The sequence below is a fragment of the Phyllobates terribilis genome, unplaced genomic scaffold (assembly GCF_046119375.1).
Source record: "Phyllobates terribilis strain yellow unplaced genomic scaffold, ASM4611937v1 Scaffold_769__1_contigs__length_694716, whole genome shotgun sequence".
Classification (NCBI taxonomy): Eukaryota; Metazoa; Chordata; class Amphibia; order Anura; family Dendrobatidae; genus Phyllobates; species Phyllobates terribilis.
This window is the reverse complement of record NW_027363529.1, coordinates 314,773-332,380: the sequence shown is the minus strand read 5'-3', so window position 1 is coordinate 332,380 and position 17,608 is coordinate 314,773. Positions and strand designations below refer to the sequence as shown.

Genomic DNA, 17,608 nt, shown 5'->3' with positions numbered 1-17,608 from the left:
ATTGTAGCAAACCAAAAAAGAAATTTTAAGCGCAGCAGTGTAACCAGCGCACATACCTGTTAGCTCGGGTGAGTTTAAAAGGCTGCTGTTGATAACAAGGGCATTTGCTAAATAGATGGTGTGTGTGCAACAATATACTGAAAGGTCAATTATATTGTGCAGCTTATCTCACCACCTGTAGTTATTTAGGTGAAAGCTCCAAAATGCTTGCCTAATATGTCTGTTTATCCAAAAGGAAGTAGAAAGGGAGAGCTAGAAAGATAGCATTGCATCACATTACATGGCAATGCAATGCACAGTTGCTGAAGTTGAACCAAAATGAGCTTGTAATCTGGCTTCTGCAACTTTGAACATGAAAAATCCAATGAGGAGAAGAAAAGCAGAGCCAAAGAGTCCATCCCAAAATCCGACAAACAAGCAAAATGAACAAAAAACATTGAATTCAATTCTTTCTGATTTTAGAAACTGCATTAAAGAAGGGGTGCACCGGTCCTGGAGATACTGCAATACCAGGTCAATGCGTGGAGTGGACAGAGCAAGCTCTTTTTCCATCTCCCTGTTCTAAAAATCCATTTAATATATGGTCCCCAGATAGGGGACGTATCAGATATTAAACTGATAAGAACAGATACTACACTTGATCTTAGCCAAAAGGCCGAGAAGCGATAACCAGAATTGGTTTCAAACTACGGAGCCACCCAAGGATCCTAAAAAGTCCATTTGTGGAGATGAGCTCCTGGACTCCCGTTAAGAAGACATGTTGTCAACCTCTAGATCCCTTACATGCCTGCACTTTTCGGCTTGCTGCTGCTGCAATCCACGCGTTTTAGATCTGCATAACTCCACCTCTTTAAACACAGCACCTTCACCCCCTGCTGTTCCCACCCGCCTCAACACCGTTGGAAGGGAGGAGAACCAATTAAGGCGGGGGGTGGGGTGGAACGAGCAGCTGTCTACCCTTAGCAGGAGGGCTCCTGATTACATACCTCTCCTGCTGCTGCTGCTGCTGGCTGTCCAGCAGCAGACTGAAGGTGGCTGCTGCTGTGCACAGGTATATAAAGGCTCAGAGCCTATTATGACACGCGCAGCCAGCGTTCCATTGCCACATTCCATCTACTGCAGGCAGGATACCTGGCTGGCTGAATGTCGCTGAGAAGCTCACAGAGACCGCCATAAGCAACAGTTTAACAGAATGCCACAGACTAATCAACCAAACTTTTTGGGTTGGGTTCTCTTTTATAGTCTGCAGGCATTAAATGAAAGAAGTCAGTGTTCCAGCAGAAGGAGACAACGTTTCAGAAAAGGCATTGTAGCAAACCAAAAAAGAAATTTTAAGCGCAGCAGTGTAACCAGCGCACATACCTGTTAGCTCGGGTGAGTTTAAAAGGCTGCTGTTGATAACAAGGGCATTTGCTAAATAGATGGTGTGTGTGCAACAATATACTGAAAGGTCAATTATATTGTGCAGCTTATCTCACCACCTGTAGTTATTTAGGTGAAAGCTCCAAAATGCTTGCCTAATATGTCTGTTTATCCAAAAGGAAGTAGAAAGGGAGAGCTAGAAAGATAGCATTGCATCACATTACATGGCAATGCAATGCACAGTTGCTGAAGTTGAACCAAAATGAGCTTGTAATCTGGCTTCTGCAACTTTGAACATGAAAAATCCAATGAGGAGAAGAAAAGCAGAGCCAAAGAGTCCATCCCAAAATCCGACAAACAAGCAAAATGAACAAAAAACATTGAATTCAATTCTTTCTGATTTTAGAAACTGCATTAAAGAAGGGGTGCACCGGTCCTGGAGATACTGCAATACCAGGTCAATGCGTGGAGTGGACAGAGCAAGCTCTTTTTCCATCTCCCTGTTCTAAAAATCCATTTAATATATGGTCCCCAGATAGGGGACGTATCAGATATTAAACTGATAAGAACAGATTTTTTTTTTTTTTTTTTTTTTTTTTTTTTTTTTTTTTTTTTAAACCATTCAGTTTAGTTTTTTAGCAAACAGTATGAATTTCTCCAAAATTTGCTACTTAAAACTTCTCATCATCATGGTTCTATTTATTCAGCAGTAGTATAAGACGAAATATAATCACAAGGGAACATCCTTTACGTAACACAAATGCAGAAACTTCAAGGAATCACAAAGAAAAAAATCACTGGTATTTGATAAGGTAATGCCACTTTTTAAATTTCCAAATCCCTTCGGCATCTGTGCCACCACCGCCTCTGCTGTCCAACTTATATATCAGGTATAGTCTTGAAAGAATAAGTCTAACACATTCATTCACTGATAAAGATTTCCTCTTGAAAAGTCCAAGGTTCCTTGCATCCCACAAACTCTCCATCACACAAGCCATTATCAACCATAAAATTCTATCTTTAGACCGACTACACGCACCAATTCCAAACATCGCCACACGCCAATCCACAAAATTCACGCCTGCTAAACCCTTACACAATCCACCTACACACTTCCACACACTGTACGCGTACTCACAATCCCACATAACATGCCTGACAGTCTCACAACCACCACATCCCACTCTCGGACACACATCTGTTCTTATCAACTCTCTTTTCTTCTGCATTTCTCTCACAGGTAAAATATTATGTAAAGTCATCCACACCACATCCTTCTGTTTGTTTGACATCCCATACGTATCTAACTTCTTCCATGCATCTGAAACCTCATTCCCTCTCAGCCCAACAATATTACACTCTACCTCATTTGCACTCATTCTTTTCACCACATTCTTGGTCATTCTAAAATCATTCATTCCCACACTCAACAAATCATGCTTTCTCACAAATTTCTCAATCACCTCATACCAAACAGGACACTTAAAGGCCACAGGCACACTCGCATCTCTCTTCCTCCAGCATAACCCATACAACATCCATCCAGCAGAATAATTAGCCATAAAAGCACCTTTATTGCCTTTACCCAGCAAAATAACCACAGTCTTAATATAATTAAGGCCTAAAAAAACTTCAATATTGGGAAAGGCCAGCCCACCATGCTGACAAGCCTTAAAAAGGCTCTCCCGCTTCAACTTCTCCATCTTACTACACCACAGGAATGTGAATACCAACTTCTCTATTCTCTTAATTTTCCTGTAAGGAGAAGGAAAAACAGTCGCCACATAAAGCAGGATAGGGAGAATCACTGCTTTGATAATTAATACCTTACCACGCAGAGTCAATTCTCTCATTCGCCAAAAATTCAATTTACGTTCAACCCGCATACCACACTCTTCCCAACTTTCATTCCCTTTTAAGTCATCATTAAATAATACGCCCAAAATCTTGATTGCACCCACTTCACACTTTACACCATCCATACGAATACTACTATCTCCAAAACATTTAAAACTACATTTATTCCAATTTACCCTAAAACCAGACGCACCAACAAAAAAATCCAAAAGCAATTTAATTCTACTCAAAGAAGCCATACTTTCACTCACAACCACAACATCATCCATATAACCTAACACTTTCACATGCTTACCACCACTACCAGGCACCAACAAACCTCTCATCATTTTATCCCGTCTAATCAAACATAACAATGGTTCTATTACACATACAAATAAGACGGGGGACATAGGACACCCCTGCCTTACTCCTGACCTAATCTTCACTTTGTCACACAGCCACCCATTAACCAAGAACTCACTTGACACACAATCATACAATGATTTTACACAATTCACAAATTCTCTAGGAAACCCCATTCTTTCCAGTACTTTAAACAAAAACACATGCGAAACCCTGTCAAACGCCTTCTCAAAATCAATAGCTAAAGTCATACATTTCTGCTTTCTATCCTTGCAATCCCCAATCATATCTCTCAACAATAACAAGTTATCACTCATACTTCTTCCAGGCACTGCACATACTTGGTCCTCCTCCACAACACTACCAATCACTTCACGCATACGATTTGCCAGTAACTTACTGTAGACCTTATAATCCGAATTCAGCAGTGTTATTGGTCTCCAGTTTTCCAAACGTTTCCTCTCACCCTTTTTATACACAAGCACAACCACTCCTTCTTTCATTGATTCACACAACCTACCATTCACCCACATATACTTACATACCTCAGTCAAATCTGTTCCCAAAACTTCCCATGCTTTCACATACAACTCTACAGGTATACCATCTTTCCCAGGAGTCTTACTCTTTTTAGCACTCCACACCACATTCTTCACTTCATCCAGAACTACATCCTCACACAACAGATCACGCTCCTCAGAATCAAGTTTTTTCTCCACACCATTCAGAACATATGACACAAGCCCAGAGTCAATCCATTTCTCATCATACAACTTGCTATAAAACCTATTCACTTCTTTCAGCACATCCTCACCCATACAGTTGGTTCCACTTTCATTCACAACTTCATTCATATCAGTCTTCCTACCATTCATTTTTTTAAAAAAGAACCTCGTACACTTCTCATTTTTCTCCAGGTGCTCAATTTTAGTACGATATATAATTTCCTTTCCTTTCTCATCCAACACACGCTTCAATTCATTCTTAGCCTCAGTAAGTTGATCAGACATCTCCAAACCACTTGCAACACACTTTCTCAACCAGTCAATCCGTCTATTAAGGTCATTAAACCTATTCCTATATCTGGCAGCTTTTCTATAGCCCCACTTTTTGAAGAAAGTTTTAAATTGCACTTTCACCCAGTCCCACCAGTCAAGAACACACACAAAATCCTTCTTACGCATTCTCCATCTTTCATACTTTACATTAAACTCGTTCATCACCTCATCATCCTCTAACAGCCTTGCATTCAACTTCCATACCCCACCGCCATACACTTGGTCACCATTCGCACAAAACACGCCTCTCAAACATTCATGGTCCGAAAAAGGTACCTTTTGTTGAGAAAAATCCAAACATACCATATTTTTAGAAAATAACATTAAATCAATTCTGGAATGAATCTCACCACGGTCAGCATGGTATGTCGGCGGTGGTGGCATGCCAAGAACAATAACTGCTGCATCTAAAAAGGAAAAATCACAAATTAAATGGGACAATTTCTTTCCTGTTATGTCACACTTTCCTTCTGTGACACAATTAACGTCCCCAACAAAAATAGTGGGAGATTTCCCTGGAAGAAAAAAACTTAATTTTTCAAGAAGAGCAAGCCGCTCTTCCTTCCCTGTAGGGCAATATAAATTAATAATTCTGACCCGCCACCCTCTATAACTCAAAAATGCAATTAAACATCGGCCCACCTCCACCACAATATAACTATCAATAGAGATTTCTTTATTCCCAACTAATATCCCCACCCCATCATTTTTATTATGATTAGACCCTGACCAGATATGCTGTCCGTAAGGCCAGTCTTTGTCACAAGGAGCATCCTGAATCCCACACTCCTGAAGGCAAAAAACATCAGCACCTAAATGTTTCAGGTAGTCCAGAACAGTTGTTCTTCTGATTTTAGATCTGATCTGCCTTACATTTAGGGACACTACATCCCAACCAGATTGGCAAGACATTAATTAAAGAAAAGAAATACATGACTCAATGTTGATCACACCATACTCATCCATTATCATCAGACTGGGAAAGCACCCCAAAGGTGTTGATGCTCTCAGGAATGCCAAGGTAAGGAGCATCAGGGGAGAAGACATCCTGCGGGTAAATGCGGTCACTTGCAGGACTGTCGCACCCTCCGCTGGCAGGTGAGTACTCTCGTCTGGGTTTTTTGTTGGCCAGTTCAGGAGTATCATCATCATCAAAAGACCTCCCAGAAGTAAAGTCTCCTTGGCCACCATCCCTGGCCACCTCTTCGTCTGTAGCACCCCAGGACAATGCAGGGGTTCGAGCAAGAGACACATCCATGTCACCCTCACCACATATTTCGGACTGATGAGGGAGGTCCACATCCAACTCGGAGATCTCCATACTTGGCCCAGCAGGGGCTGGAGGGTCCAACAGGGTCTGGGCCTCACCCACCAGATCTTCAACCTCAGGGGGCTCCGTCTCCTCATTGATCTCTGCAGTAGTCACCTGTGGGGTAACATCAGGGACAGTAGGCTTACCTTTGGTCACTTCGGAGAAGGACCTAGGCTTGACTTTAGCCTTACAATCCCGAATCACATGTCCTTCCTCCCCGCAGGCATCACATACCACCGGGTTGGAACAATCCTTCGCCAGATGACCGTACTTGTTGCACTTTCTACAGTTTGGCAATTGTTTGCAGAAATCCTGGATATGCCCGAACATGTTGCATCTCCTGCAGAACAATGGCGCCTCGGGAAAAAACAGATATCCAGAGTCTCTTCCAATTGTAAAGTTCAGGGGAGGATAGTGAATACCTCCAGGACCATGAGGGTCTATCCCAAACCTCACAAAGTATTTATACTTCCCAGTCCACAGCCCTTCTCCATTTAAGATTTTATGGGAGAATTGCACAAAAATGCAGTGTCTTCTCAGGAATGCAGTGATATCATCCCGGGAGATAAAGGGGTTGTGCATGAATACTACCACCGGGATATCCCCCTTAGAGTAGAGTACAGTGAAGATAAGTCCATCCAGCTGAGGGTGCTCTGAAAGGACTTGAAGAGTTTTGAAAAGGTTTTGGCAAGCCGCCATAGAAGAAAGCACCAAGACGTACCTATGCTCCCTTCTGAACTCCTGCAAACAGATGATCTCCGACTTCTGGATCTTCAGGATTTCATAGAAAATGGCGTTGACCAGGTATGACAACGAGAAATGGTCCTTCTTCTCCTCAGAGACCTCGATACGGAAAGCATTCTTGACCCGGGGATCCCCGGTCCCAGCAAAGCGAAGCTTGACACCCATGGTCGCTTCAGGAATCGCCTTCTCGTTTCCTCCTCACTCTCCCCCTATAGCAGCATCCAGCTTAAGCCACCGAAGTGGCGATGCTGGAAGGCCGAGGGCTAGTACACAAGGAACCTCTTGTCCAAACACTAGGTCTGAGCCAAAAGGCCGAGAAGCGATAACCAGAATTGGTTTCAAACTACGGAGCCACCCAAGGATCCTAAAAAGTCCATTTGTGGAGATGAGCTCCTGGACTCCCGTTAAGAAGACATGTTGTCAACCTCTAGATCCCTTACATGCCTGCACTTTTCGGCTTGCTGCTGCTGCAATCCACGCGTTTTAGATCTGCATAACTCCACCTCTTTAAACACAGCACCTTCACCCCCTGCTGTTCCCACCCGCCTCAACACCGTTGGAAGGGAGGAGAACCAATTAAGGCGGGGGGTGGGGTGGAACGAGCAGCTGTCTACCCTTAGCAGGAGGGCTCCTGATTACATACCTCTCCTGCTGCTGCTGCTGCTGGCTGTCCAGCAGCAGACTGAAGGTGGCTGCTGCTGTGCACAGGTATATAAAGGCTCAGAGCCTATTATGACACGCGCAGCCAGCGTTCCATTGCCACATTCCATCTACTGCAGGCAGGATACCTGGCTGGCTGAATGTCGCTGAGAAGCTCACAGAGACCGCCATAAGCAACAGTTTAACAGAATGCCACAGACAAATCAACCAAACTTTTTGGGTTGGGTTCTCTTTTATAGTCTGCAGGCATTAAATGAAAGAAGTCAGTGTTCCAGCAGAAGGAGACAACGTTTCAGAAAAGGCATTGTAGCAAACCAAAAAAGAAATTTTAAGCGCAGCAGTGTAACCAGCGCACATACCTGTTAGCTCGGGTGAGTTTAAAAGGCTGCTGTTGATAACAAGGGCATTTGCTAAATAGATGGTGTGTGTGCAACAATATACTGAAAGGTCAATTATATTGTGCAGCTTATCTCACCACCTGTAGTTATTTAGGTGAAAGCTCCAAAATGCTTGCCTAATATGTCTGTTTATCCAAAAGGAAGTAGAAAGGGAGAGCTAGAAAGATAGCATTGCATCACATTACATGGCAATGCAATGCACAGTTGCTGAAGTTGAACCAAAATGAGCTTGTAATCTGGCTTCTGCAACTTTGAACATGAAAAATCCAATGAGGAGAAGAAAAGCAGAGCCAAAGAGTCCATCCCAAAATCCGACAAACAAGCAAAATGAACAAAAAACATTGAATTCAATTCTTTCTGATTTTAGAAACTGCATTAAAGAAGGGGTGCACCGGTCCTGGAGATACTGCAATACCAGGTCAATGCGTGGAGTGGACAGAGCAAGCTCTTTTTCCATCTCCCTGTTCTAAAAATCCATTTAATATATGGTCCCCAGATAGGGGACGTATCAGATATTAAACTGATAAGAACAGATACTACACTTGATCTTAGCCAAAAGGCCGAGAAGCGATAACCAGAATTGGTTTCAAACTACGGAGCCACCCAAGGATCCTAAAAAGTCCATTTGTGGAGATGAGCTCCTGGACTCCCGTTAAGAAGACATGTTGTCAACCTCTAGATCCCTTACATGCCTGCACTTTTCGGCTTGCTGCTGCTGCAATCCACGCGTTTTAGATCTGCATAACTCCACCTCTTTAAACACAGCACCTTCACCCCCTGCTGTTCCCACCCGCCTCAACACCGTTGGAAGGGAGGAGAACCAATTAAGGCGGGGGGTGGGGTGGAACGAGCAGCTGTCTACCCTTAGCAGGAGGGCTCCTGATTACATACCTCTCCTGCTGCTGCTGCTGCTGGCTGTCCAGCAGCAGACTGAAGGTGGCTGCTGCTGTGCACAGGTATATAAAGGCTCAGAGCCTATTATGACACGCGCAGCCAGCGTTCCATTGCCACATTCCATCTACTGCAGGCAGGATACCTGGCTGGCTGAATGTCGCTGAGAAGCTCACAGAGACCGCCATAAGCAACAGTTTAACAGAATGCCACAGACTAATCAACCAAACTTTTTGGGTTGGGTTCTCTTTTATAGTCTGCAGGCATTAAATGAAAGAAGTCAGTGTTCCAGCAGAAGGAGACAACGTTTCAGAAAAGGCATTGTAGCAAACCAAAAAAGAAATTTTAAGCGCAGCAGTGTAACCAGCGCACATACCTGTTAGCTCGGGTGAGTTTAAAAGGCTGCTGTTGATAACAAGGGCATTTGCTAAATAGATGGTGTGTGTGCAACAATATACTGAAAGGTCAATTATATTGTGCAGCTTATCTCACCACCTGTAGTTATTTAGGTGAAAGCTCCAAAATGCTTGCCTAATATGTCTGTTTATCCAAAAGGAAGTAGAAAGGGAGAGCTAGAAAGATAGCATTGCATCACATTACATGGCAATGCAATGCACAGTTGCTGAAGTTGAACCAAAATGAGCTTGTAATCTGGCTTCTGCAACTTTGAACATGAAAAATCCAATGAGGAGAAGAAAAGCAGAGCCAAAGAGTCCATCCCAAAATCCGACAAACAAGCAAAATGAACAAAAAACATTGAATTCAATTCTTTCTGATTTTAGAAACTGCATTAAAGAAGGGGTGCACCGGTCCTGGAGATACTGCAATACCAGGTCAATGCGTGGAGTGGACAGAGCAAGCTCTTTTTCCATCTCCCTGTTCTAAAAATCCATTTAATATATGGTCCCCAGATAGGGGACGTATCAGATATTAAACTGATAAGAACAGATACTACACTTGATCTTAGCCAAAAGGCCGAGAAGCGATAACCAGAATTGGTTTCAAACTACGGAGCCACCCAAGGATCCTAAAAAGTCCATTTGTGGAGATGAGCTCCTGGACTCCCGTTAAGAAGACATGTTGTCAACCTCTAGATCCCTTACATGCCTGCACTTTTCGGCTTGCTGCTGCTGCAATCCACGCGTTTTAGATCTGCATAACTCCACCTCTTTAAACACAGCACCTTCACCCCCTGCTGTTCCCACCCGCCTTAACACCGTTGGAAGGGAGGAGAACCAATTAAGGCGGGGGGTGGGGTGGAACGAGCAGCTGTCTACCCTTAGCAGGAGGGCTCCTGATTACATACCTCTCCTGCTGCTGCTGCTGCTGGCTGTCCAGCAGCAGACTGAAGGTGGCTGCTGCTGTGCACAGGTATATAAAGGCTCAGAGCCTATTATGACACGCGCAGCCAGCGTTCCATTGCCACATTCCATCTACTGCAGGCAGGATACCTGGCTGGCTGAATGTCGCTGAGAAGCTCACAGAGACCGCCATAAGCAACAGTTTAACAGAATGCCACAGACTAATCAACCAAACTTTTTGGGTTGGGTTCTCTTTTATAGTCTGCAGGCATTAAATGAAAGAAGTCAGTGTTCCAGCAGAAGGAGACAACGTTTCAGAAAAGGCATTGTAGCAAACCAAAAAAGAAATTTTAAGCGCAGCAGTGTAACCAGCGCACATACCTGTTAGCTCGGGTGAGTTTAAAAGGCTGCTGTTGATAACAAGGGCATTTGCCAAATAGATGGTGTGTGTGCAACAATATACTGAAAGGTCAATTATATTGTGCAGCTTATCTCACCACCTGTAGTTATTTAGGTGAAAGCTCCAAAATGCTTGCCTAATATGTCTGTTTATCCAAAAGGAAGTAGAAAGGGAGAGCTAGAAAGATAGCATTGCATCACATTACATGGCAATGCAATGCACAGTTGCTGAAGTTGAACCAAAATGAGCTTGTAATCTGGCTTCTGCAACTTTGAACATGAAAAATCCAATGAGGAGAAGAAAAGCAGAGCCAAAGAGTCCATCCCAAAATCCGACAAACAAGCAAAATGAACAAAAAACATTGAATTCAATTCTTTCTGATTTTAGAAACTGCATTAAAGAAGGGGTGCACCGGTCCTGGAGATACTGCAATACCAGGTCAATGCGTGGAGTGGACAGAGCAAGCTCTTTTTCCATCTCCCTGTTCTAAAAATCCATTTAATATATGGTCCCCAGATAGGGGACGTATCAGATATTAAACTGATAAGAACAGATACTACACTTGATCTTAGCCAAAAGGCCGAGAAGCGATAACCAGAATTGGTTTCAAACTACGGAGCCACCCAAGGATCCTAAAAAGTCCATTTGTGGAGATGAGCTCCTGGACTCCCGTTAAGAAGACATGTTGTCAACCTCTAGATCCCTTACATGCCTGCACTTTTCGGCTTGCTGCTGCTGCAATCCACGCGTTTTAGATCTGCATAACTCCACCTCTTTAAACACAGCACCTTCACCCCCTGCTGTTCCCACCCGCCTCAACACCGTTGGAAGGGAGGAGAACCAATTAAGGCGGGGGGTGGGGTGGAACGAGCAGCTGTCTACCCTTAGCAGGAGGGCTCCTGATTACATACCTCTCCTGCTGCTGCTGCTGCTGGCTGTCCAGCAGCAGACTGAAGGTGGCTGCTGCTGTGCACAGGTATATAAAGGCTCAGAGCCTATTATGACACGCGCAGCCAGCGTTCCATTGCCACATTCCATCTACTGCAGGCAGGATACCTGGCTGGCTGAATGTCGCTGAGAAGCTCACAGAGACCGCCATAAGCAACAGTTTAACAGAATGCCACAGACTAATCAACCAAACTTTTTGGGTTGGGTTCTCTTTTATAGTCTGCAGGCATTAAATGAAAGAAGTCAGTGTTCCAGCAGAAGGAGACAACGTTTCAGAAAAGGCATTGTAGCAAACCAAAAAAGAAATTTTAAGCGCAGCAGTGTAACCAGCGCACATACCTGTTAGCTCGGGTGAGTTTAAAAGGCTGCTGTTGATAACAAGGGCATTTGCCAAATAGATGGTGTGTGTGCAACAATATACTGAAAGGTCAATTATATTGTGCAGCTTATCTCACCACCTGTAGTTATTTAGGTGAAAGCTCCAAAATGCTTGCCTAATATGTCTGTTTATCCAAAAGGAAGTAGAAAGGGAGAGCTAGAAAGATAGCATTGCATCACATTACATGGCAATGCAATGCACAGTTGCTGAAGTTGAACCAAAATGAGCTTGTAATCTGGCTTCTGCAACTTTGAACATGAAAAATCCAATGAGGAGAAGAAAAGCAGAGCCAAAGAGTCCATCCCAAAATCCGACAAACAAGCAAAATGAACAAAAAACATTGAATTCAATTCTTTCTGATTTTAGAAACTGCATTAAAGAAGGGGTGCACCGGTCCTGGAGATACTGCAATACCAGGTCAATGCGTGGAGTGGACAGAGCAAGCTCTTTTTCCATCTCCCTGTTCTAAAAATCCATTTAATATATGGTCCCCAGATAGGGGACGTATCAGATATTAAACTGATAAGAACAGATACTACACTTGATCTTAGCCAAAAGGCCGAGAAGCGATAACCAGAATTGGTTTCAAACTACGGAGCCACCCAAGGATCCTAAAAAGTCCATTTGTGGAGATGAGCTCCTGGACTCCCGTTAAGAAGACATGTTGTCAACCTCTAGATCCCTTACATGCCTGCACTTTTCGGCTTGCTGCTGCTGCAATCCACGCGTTTTAGATCTGCATAACTCCACCTCTTTAAACACAGCACCTTCACCCCCTGCTGTTCCCACCCGCCTCAACACCGTTGGAAGGGAGGAGAACCAATTAAGGCGGGGGGTGGGGTGGAACGAGCAGCTGTCTACCCTTAGCAGGAGGGCTCCTGATTACATACCTCTCCTGCTGCTGCTGCTGCTGGCTGTCCAGCAGCAGACTGAAGGTGGCTGCTGCTGTGCACAGGTATATAAAGGCTCAGAGCCTATTATGACACGCGCAGCCAGCGTTCCATTGCCACATTCCATCTACTGCAGGCAGGATACCTGGCTGGCTGAATGTCGCTGAGAAGCTCACAGAGACCGCCATAAGCAACAGTTTAACAGAATGCCACAGACTAATCAACCAAACTTTTTGGGTTGGGTTCTCTTTTATAGTCTGCAGGCATTAAATGAAAGAAGTCAGTGTTCCAGCAGAAGGAGACAACGTTTCAGAAAAGGCATTGTAGCAAACCAAAAAAGAAATTTTAAGCGCAGCAGTGTAACCAGCGCACATACCTGTTAGCTCGGGTGAGTTTAAAAAGCTGCTGTTGATAACAAGGGCATTTGCTAAATAGATGGTGTGTGTGCAACAATATACTGAAAGGTCAATTATATTGTGCAGCTTATCTCACCACCTGTAGTTATTTAGGTGAAAGCTCCAAAATGCTTGCCTAATATGTCTGTTTATCCAAAAGGAAGTAAAAAGGGAGAGCTAGAAAGATAGCATTGCATCACATTACATGGCAATGCAATGCACAGTTGCTGAAGTTGAACCAAAATGAGCTTGTAATCTGGCTTCTGCAACTTTGAACATGAAAAATCCAATGAGGAGAAGAAAAGCAGAGCCAAAGAGTCCATCCCAAAATCCGACAAACAAGCAAAATGAACAAAAAACATTGAATTCAATTCTTTCTGATTTTAGAAACTGCATTAAAGAAGGGGTGCACCGGTCCTGGAGATACTGCAATACCAGGTCAATGCGTGGAGTGGACAGAGCAAGCTCTTTTTCCATCTCCCTGTTCTAAAAATCCATTTAATATATGGTCCCCAGATAGGGGACGTATCAGATATTAAACTGATAAGAACAGATACTACACTTGATCTTAGCCAAAAGGCCGAGAAGCGATAACCAGAATTGGTTTCAAACTACGGAGCCACCCAAGGATCCTAAAAAGTCCATTTGTGGAGATGAGCTCCTGGACTCCCGTTAAGAAGACATGTTGTCAACCTCTAGATCCCTTACATGCCTGCACTTTTCGGCTTGCTGCTGCTGCAATCCACGCGTTTTAGATCTGCATAACTCCACCTCTTTAAACACAGCACCTTCACCCCCTGCTGTTCCCACCCGCCTCAACACCGTTGGAAGGGAGGAGAACCAATTAAGGCGGGGGGTGGGGTGGAACGAGCAGCTGTCTACCCTTAGCAGGAGGGCTCCTGATTACATACCTCTCCTGCTGCTGCTGCTGCTGGCTGTCCAGCAGCAGACTGAAGGTGGCTGCTGCTGTGCACAGGTATATAAAGGCTCAGAGCCTATTATGACACGCGCAGCCAGCGTTCCATTGCCACATTCCATCTACTGCAGGCAGGATACCTGGCTGGCTGAATGTCGCTGAGAAGCTCACAGAGACCGCCATAAGCAACAGTTTAACAGAATGCCACAGACTAATCAACCAAACTTTTTGGGTTGGGTTCTCTTTTATAGTCTGCAGGCATTAAATGAAAGAAGTCAGTGTTCCAGCAGAAGGAGACAACGTTTCAGAAAAGGCATTGTAGCAAACCAAAAAAGAAATTTTAAGCGCAGCAGTGTAACCAGCGCACATACCTGTTAGCTCGGGTGAGTTTAAAAGGCTGCTGTTGATAACAAGGGCATTTGCTAAATAGATGGTGTGTGTGCAACAATATACTGAAAGGTCAATTATATTGTGCAGCTTATCTCACCACCTGTAGTTATTTAGGTGAAAGCTCCAAAATGCTTGCCTAATATGTCTGTTTATCCAAAAGGAAGTAGAAAGGGAGAGCTAGAAAGATAGCATTGCATCACATTACATGGCAATGCAATGCACAGTTGCTGAAGTTGAACCAAAATGAGCTTGTAATCTGGCTTCTGCAACTTTGAACATGAAAAATCCAATGAGGAGAAGAAAAGCAGAGCCAAAGAGTCCATCCCAAAATCCGACAAACAAGCAAAATGAACAAAAAACATTGAATTCAATTCTTTCTGATTTTAGAAACTGCATTAAAGAAGGGGTGCACCGGTCCTGGAGATACTGCAATACCAGGTCAATGCGTGGAGTGGACAGAGCAAGCTCTTTTTCCATCTCCCTGTTCTAAAAATCCATTTAATATATGGTCCCCAGATAGGGGACGTATCAGATATTAAACTGATAAGAACAGATACTACACTTGATCTTAGCCAAAAGGCCGAGAAGCGATAACCAGAATTGGTTTCAAACTACGGAGCCACCCAAGGATCCTAAAAAGTCCATTTGTGGAGATGAGCTCCTGGACTCCCGTTAAGAAGACATGTTGTCAACCTCTAGATCCCTTACATGCCTGCACTTTTCGGCTTGCTGCTGCTGCAATCCACGCGTTTTAGATCTGCATAACTCCACCTCTTTAAACACAGCACCTTCACCCCCTGCTGTTCCCACCCGCCTCAACACCGTTGGAAGGGAGGAGAACCAATTAAGGCGGGGGGTGGGGTGGAACGAGCAGCTGTCTACCCTTAGCAGGAGGGCTCCTGATTACATACCTCTCCTGCTGCTGCTGCTGCTGGCTGTCCAGCAGCAGACTGAAGGTGGCTGCTGCTGTGCACAGGTATATAAAGGCTCAGAGCCTATTATGACACGCGCAGCCAGCGTTCCATTGCCACATTCCATCTACTGCAGGCAGGATACCTGGCTGGCTGAATGTCGCTGAGAAGCTCACAGAGACCGCCATAAGCAACAGTTTAACAGAATGCCACAGACTAATCAACCAAACTTTTTGGGTTGGGTTCTCTTTTATAGTCTGCAGGCATTAAATGAAAGAAGTCAGTGTTCCAGCAGAAGGAGACAACGTTTCAGAAAAGGCATTGTAGCAAACCAAAAAAGAAATTTTAAGCGCAGCAGTGTAACCAGCGCACATACCTGTTAGCTCGGGTGAGTTTAAAAGGCTGCTGTTGATAACAAGGGCATTTGCTAAATAGATGGTGTGTGTGCAACAATATACTGAAAGGTCAATTATATTGTGCAGCTTATCTCACCACCTGTAGTTATTTAGGTGAAAGCTCCAAAATGCTTGCCTAATATGTCTGTTTATCCAAAAGGAAGTAGAAAGGGAGAGCTAGAAAGATAGCATTGCATCACATTACATGGCAATGCAATGCACAGTTGCTGAAGTTGAACCAAAATGAGCTTGTAATCTGGCTTCTGCAACTTTGAACATGAAAAATCCAATGAGGAGAAGAAAAGCAGAGCCAAAGAGTCCATCCCAAAATCCGACAAACAAGCAAAATGAACAAAAAACATTGAATTCAATTCTTTCTGATTTTAGAAACTGCATTAAAGAAGGGGTGCACCGGTCCTGGAGATACTGCAATACCAGGTCAATGCGTGGAGTGGACAGAGCAAGCTCTTTTTCCATCTCCCTGTTCTAAAAATCCATTTAATATATGGTCCCCAGATAGGGGACGTATCAGATATTAAACTGATAAGAACAGATACTACACTTGATCTTAGCCAAAAGGCCGAGAAGCGATAACCAGAATTGGTTTCAAACTACGGAGCCACCCAAGGATCCTAAAAAGTCCATTTGTGGAGATGAGCTCCTGGACTCCCGTTAAGAAGACATGTTGTCAACCTCTAGATCCCTTACATGCCTGCACTTTTCGGCTTGCTGCTGCTGCAATCCACGCGTTTTAGATCTGCATAACTCCACCTCTTTAAACACAGCACCTTCACCCCCTGCTGTTCCCACCCGCCTCAACACCGTTGGAAGGGAGGAGAACCAATTAAGGCGGGGGGTGGGGTGGAACGAGCAGCTGTCTACCCTTAGCAGGAGGGCTCCTGATTACATACCTCTCCTGCTGCTGCTGCTGCTGGCTGTCCAGCAGCAGACTGAAGGTGGCTGCTGCTGTGCACAGGTATATAAAGGCTCAGAGCCTATTATGACACGCGCAGCCAGCGTTCCATTGCCACATTCCATCTACTGCAGGCAGGATACCTGGCTGGCTGAATGTCGCTGAGAAGCTCACAGAGACCGCCATAAGCAACAGTTTAACAGAATGCCACAGACTAATCAACCAAACTTTTTGGGTTGGGTTCTCTTTTATAGTCTGCAGGCATTAAATGAAAGAAGTCAGTGTTCCAGCAGAAGGAGACAACGTTTCAGAAAAGGCATTGTAGCAAACCAAAAAAGAAATTTTAAGCGCAGCAGTGTAACCAGCGCACATACCTGTTAGCTCGGGTGAGTTTAAAAGGCTGCTGTTGATAACAAGGGCATTTGCTAAATAGATGGTGTGTGTGCAACAATATACTGAAAGGTCAATTATATTGTGCAGCTTATCTCACCACCTGTAGTTATTTAGGTGAAAGCTCCAAAATGCTTGCCTAATATGTCTGTTTATCCAAAAGGAAGTAGAAAGGGAGAGCTAGAAAGATAGCATTGCATCACATTACATGGCAATGCAATGCACAGTTGCTGAAGTTGAACCAAAATGAGCTTGTAATCTGGCTTCTGCAACTTTGAACATGAAAAATCCAATGAGGAGAAGAAAAGCAGAGCCAAAGAGTCCATCCCAAAATCGGACAAACAAGCAAAATGAACAAAAAACATTGAATTCAATTCTTTCTGATTTTAGAAACTGCATTAAAGAAGGGGTGCACCGGTCCTGGAGATACTGCAATACCAGGTCAATGCGTGGAGTGGACAGAGCAAGCTCTTTTTCCATCTCCCTGTTCTAAAAATCCATTTAATATATGGTCCCCAGATAGGGGACGTATCAGATATTAAACTGATAAGAACAGATACTACACTTGATCTTAGCCAAAAGGCCGAGAAGCGATAACCAGAATTGGTTTCAAACTATGGAGCCACCCAAGGATCCTAAAAAGTCCATTTGTGGAGATGAGCTCCTGGACTCCCGTTAAGAAGACATGTTGTCAACCTCTAGATCCCTTACATGCCTGCACTTTTCGGCTTGCTGCTGCTGCAATCCACGCGT

The 17,608-nt window shown here is 44.1% G+C and overlaps 9 non-coding genes and 1 pseudogene across 9 annotated transcripts; all 10 read right to left on the bottom strand.

Moving 5' to 3' along the window:
- Positions 1 to 476: 476 nt before the first annotated feature.
- LOC141239239 (U2 spliceosomal RNA) lies at positions 477 to 667 on the bottom strand. Its single transcript, XR_012304643.1, has one exon. It is a non-coding gene; the product is annotated as a U2 spliceosomal RNA (small nuclear RNA).
- Positions 668 to 1,782: 1,115 nt separating this feature from the next.
- On the bottom strand, positions 1,783 to 1,984 carry LOC141239506 (U2 spliceosomal RNA; annotated as a pseudogene).
- Positions 1,985 to 8,117: 6,133 nt separating this feature from the next.
- Positions 8,118 to 8,308, bottom strand: LOC141239238 (U2 spliceosomal RNA). The gene has a single exon (XR_012304642.1). It is a non-coding gene; the product is annotated as a U2 spliceosomal RNA (small nuclear RNA).
- Positions 8,309 to 9,423: 1,115 nt separating this feature from the next.
- LOC141239237 (U2 spliceosomal RNA) lies at positions 9,424 to 9,614 on the bottom strand. Its single transcript, XR_012304641.1, has one exon. It is a non-coding gene; the product is annotated as a U2 spliceosomal RNA (small nuclear RNA).
- A 1,115-nt stretch (positions 9,615 to 10,729) lies between these two features.
- LOC141239236 (U2 spliceosomal RNA) lies at positions 10,730 to 10,920 on the bottom strand. The gene has a single exon (XR_012304640.1). It is a non-coding gene; the product is annotated as a U2 spliceosomal RNA (small nuclear RNA).
- A 1,115-nt stretch (positions 10,921 to 12,035) lies between these two features.
- Positions 12,036 to 12,226, bottom strand: LOC141239235 (U2 spliceosomal RNA). Its single transcript, XR_012304639.1, has one exon. It is a non-coding gene; the product is annotated as a U2 spliceosomal RNA (small nuclear RNA).
- A 1,115-nt stretch (positions 12,227 to 13,341) lies between these two features.
- Positions 13,342 to 13,532, bottom strand: LOC141239234 (U2 spliceosomal RNA). Its single transcript, XR_012304638.1, has one exon. It is a non-coding gene; the product is annotated as a U2 spliceosomal RNA (small nuclear RNA).
- Positions 13,533 to 14,647: 1,115 nt separating this feature from the next.
- LOC141239232 (U2 spliceosomal RNA) lies at positions 14,648 to 14,838 on the bottom strand. The gene has a single exon (XR_012304636.1). It is a non-coding gene; the product is annotated as a U2 spliceosomal RNA (small nuclear RNA).
- A 1,115-nt stretch (positions 14,839 to 15,953) lies between these two features.
- Positions 15,954 to 16,144, bottom strand: LOC141239231 (U2 spliceosomal RNA). The gene has a single exon (XR_012304635.1). It is a non-coding gene; the product is annotated as a U2 spliceosomal RNA (small nuclear RNA).
- Positions 16,145 to 17,259: 1,115 nt separating this feature from the next.
- Positions 17,260 to 17,450, bottom strand: LOC141239230 (U2 spliceosomal RNA). The gene has a single exon (XR_012304634.1). It is a non-coding gene; the product is annotated as a U2 spliceosomal RNA (small nuclear RNA).
- Positions 17,451 to 17,608: the final 158 nt, after the last annotated feature.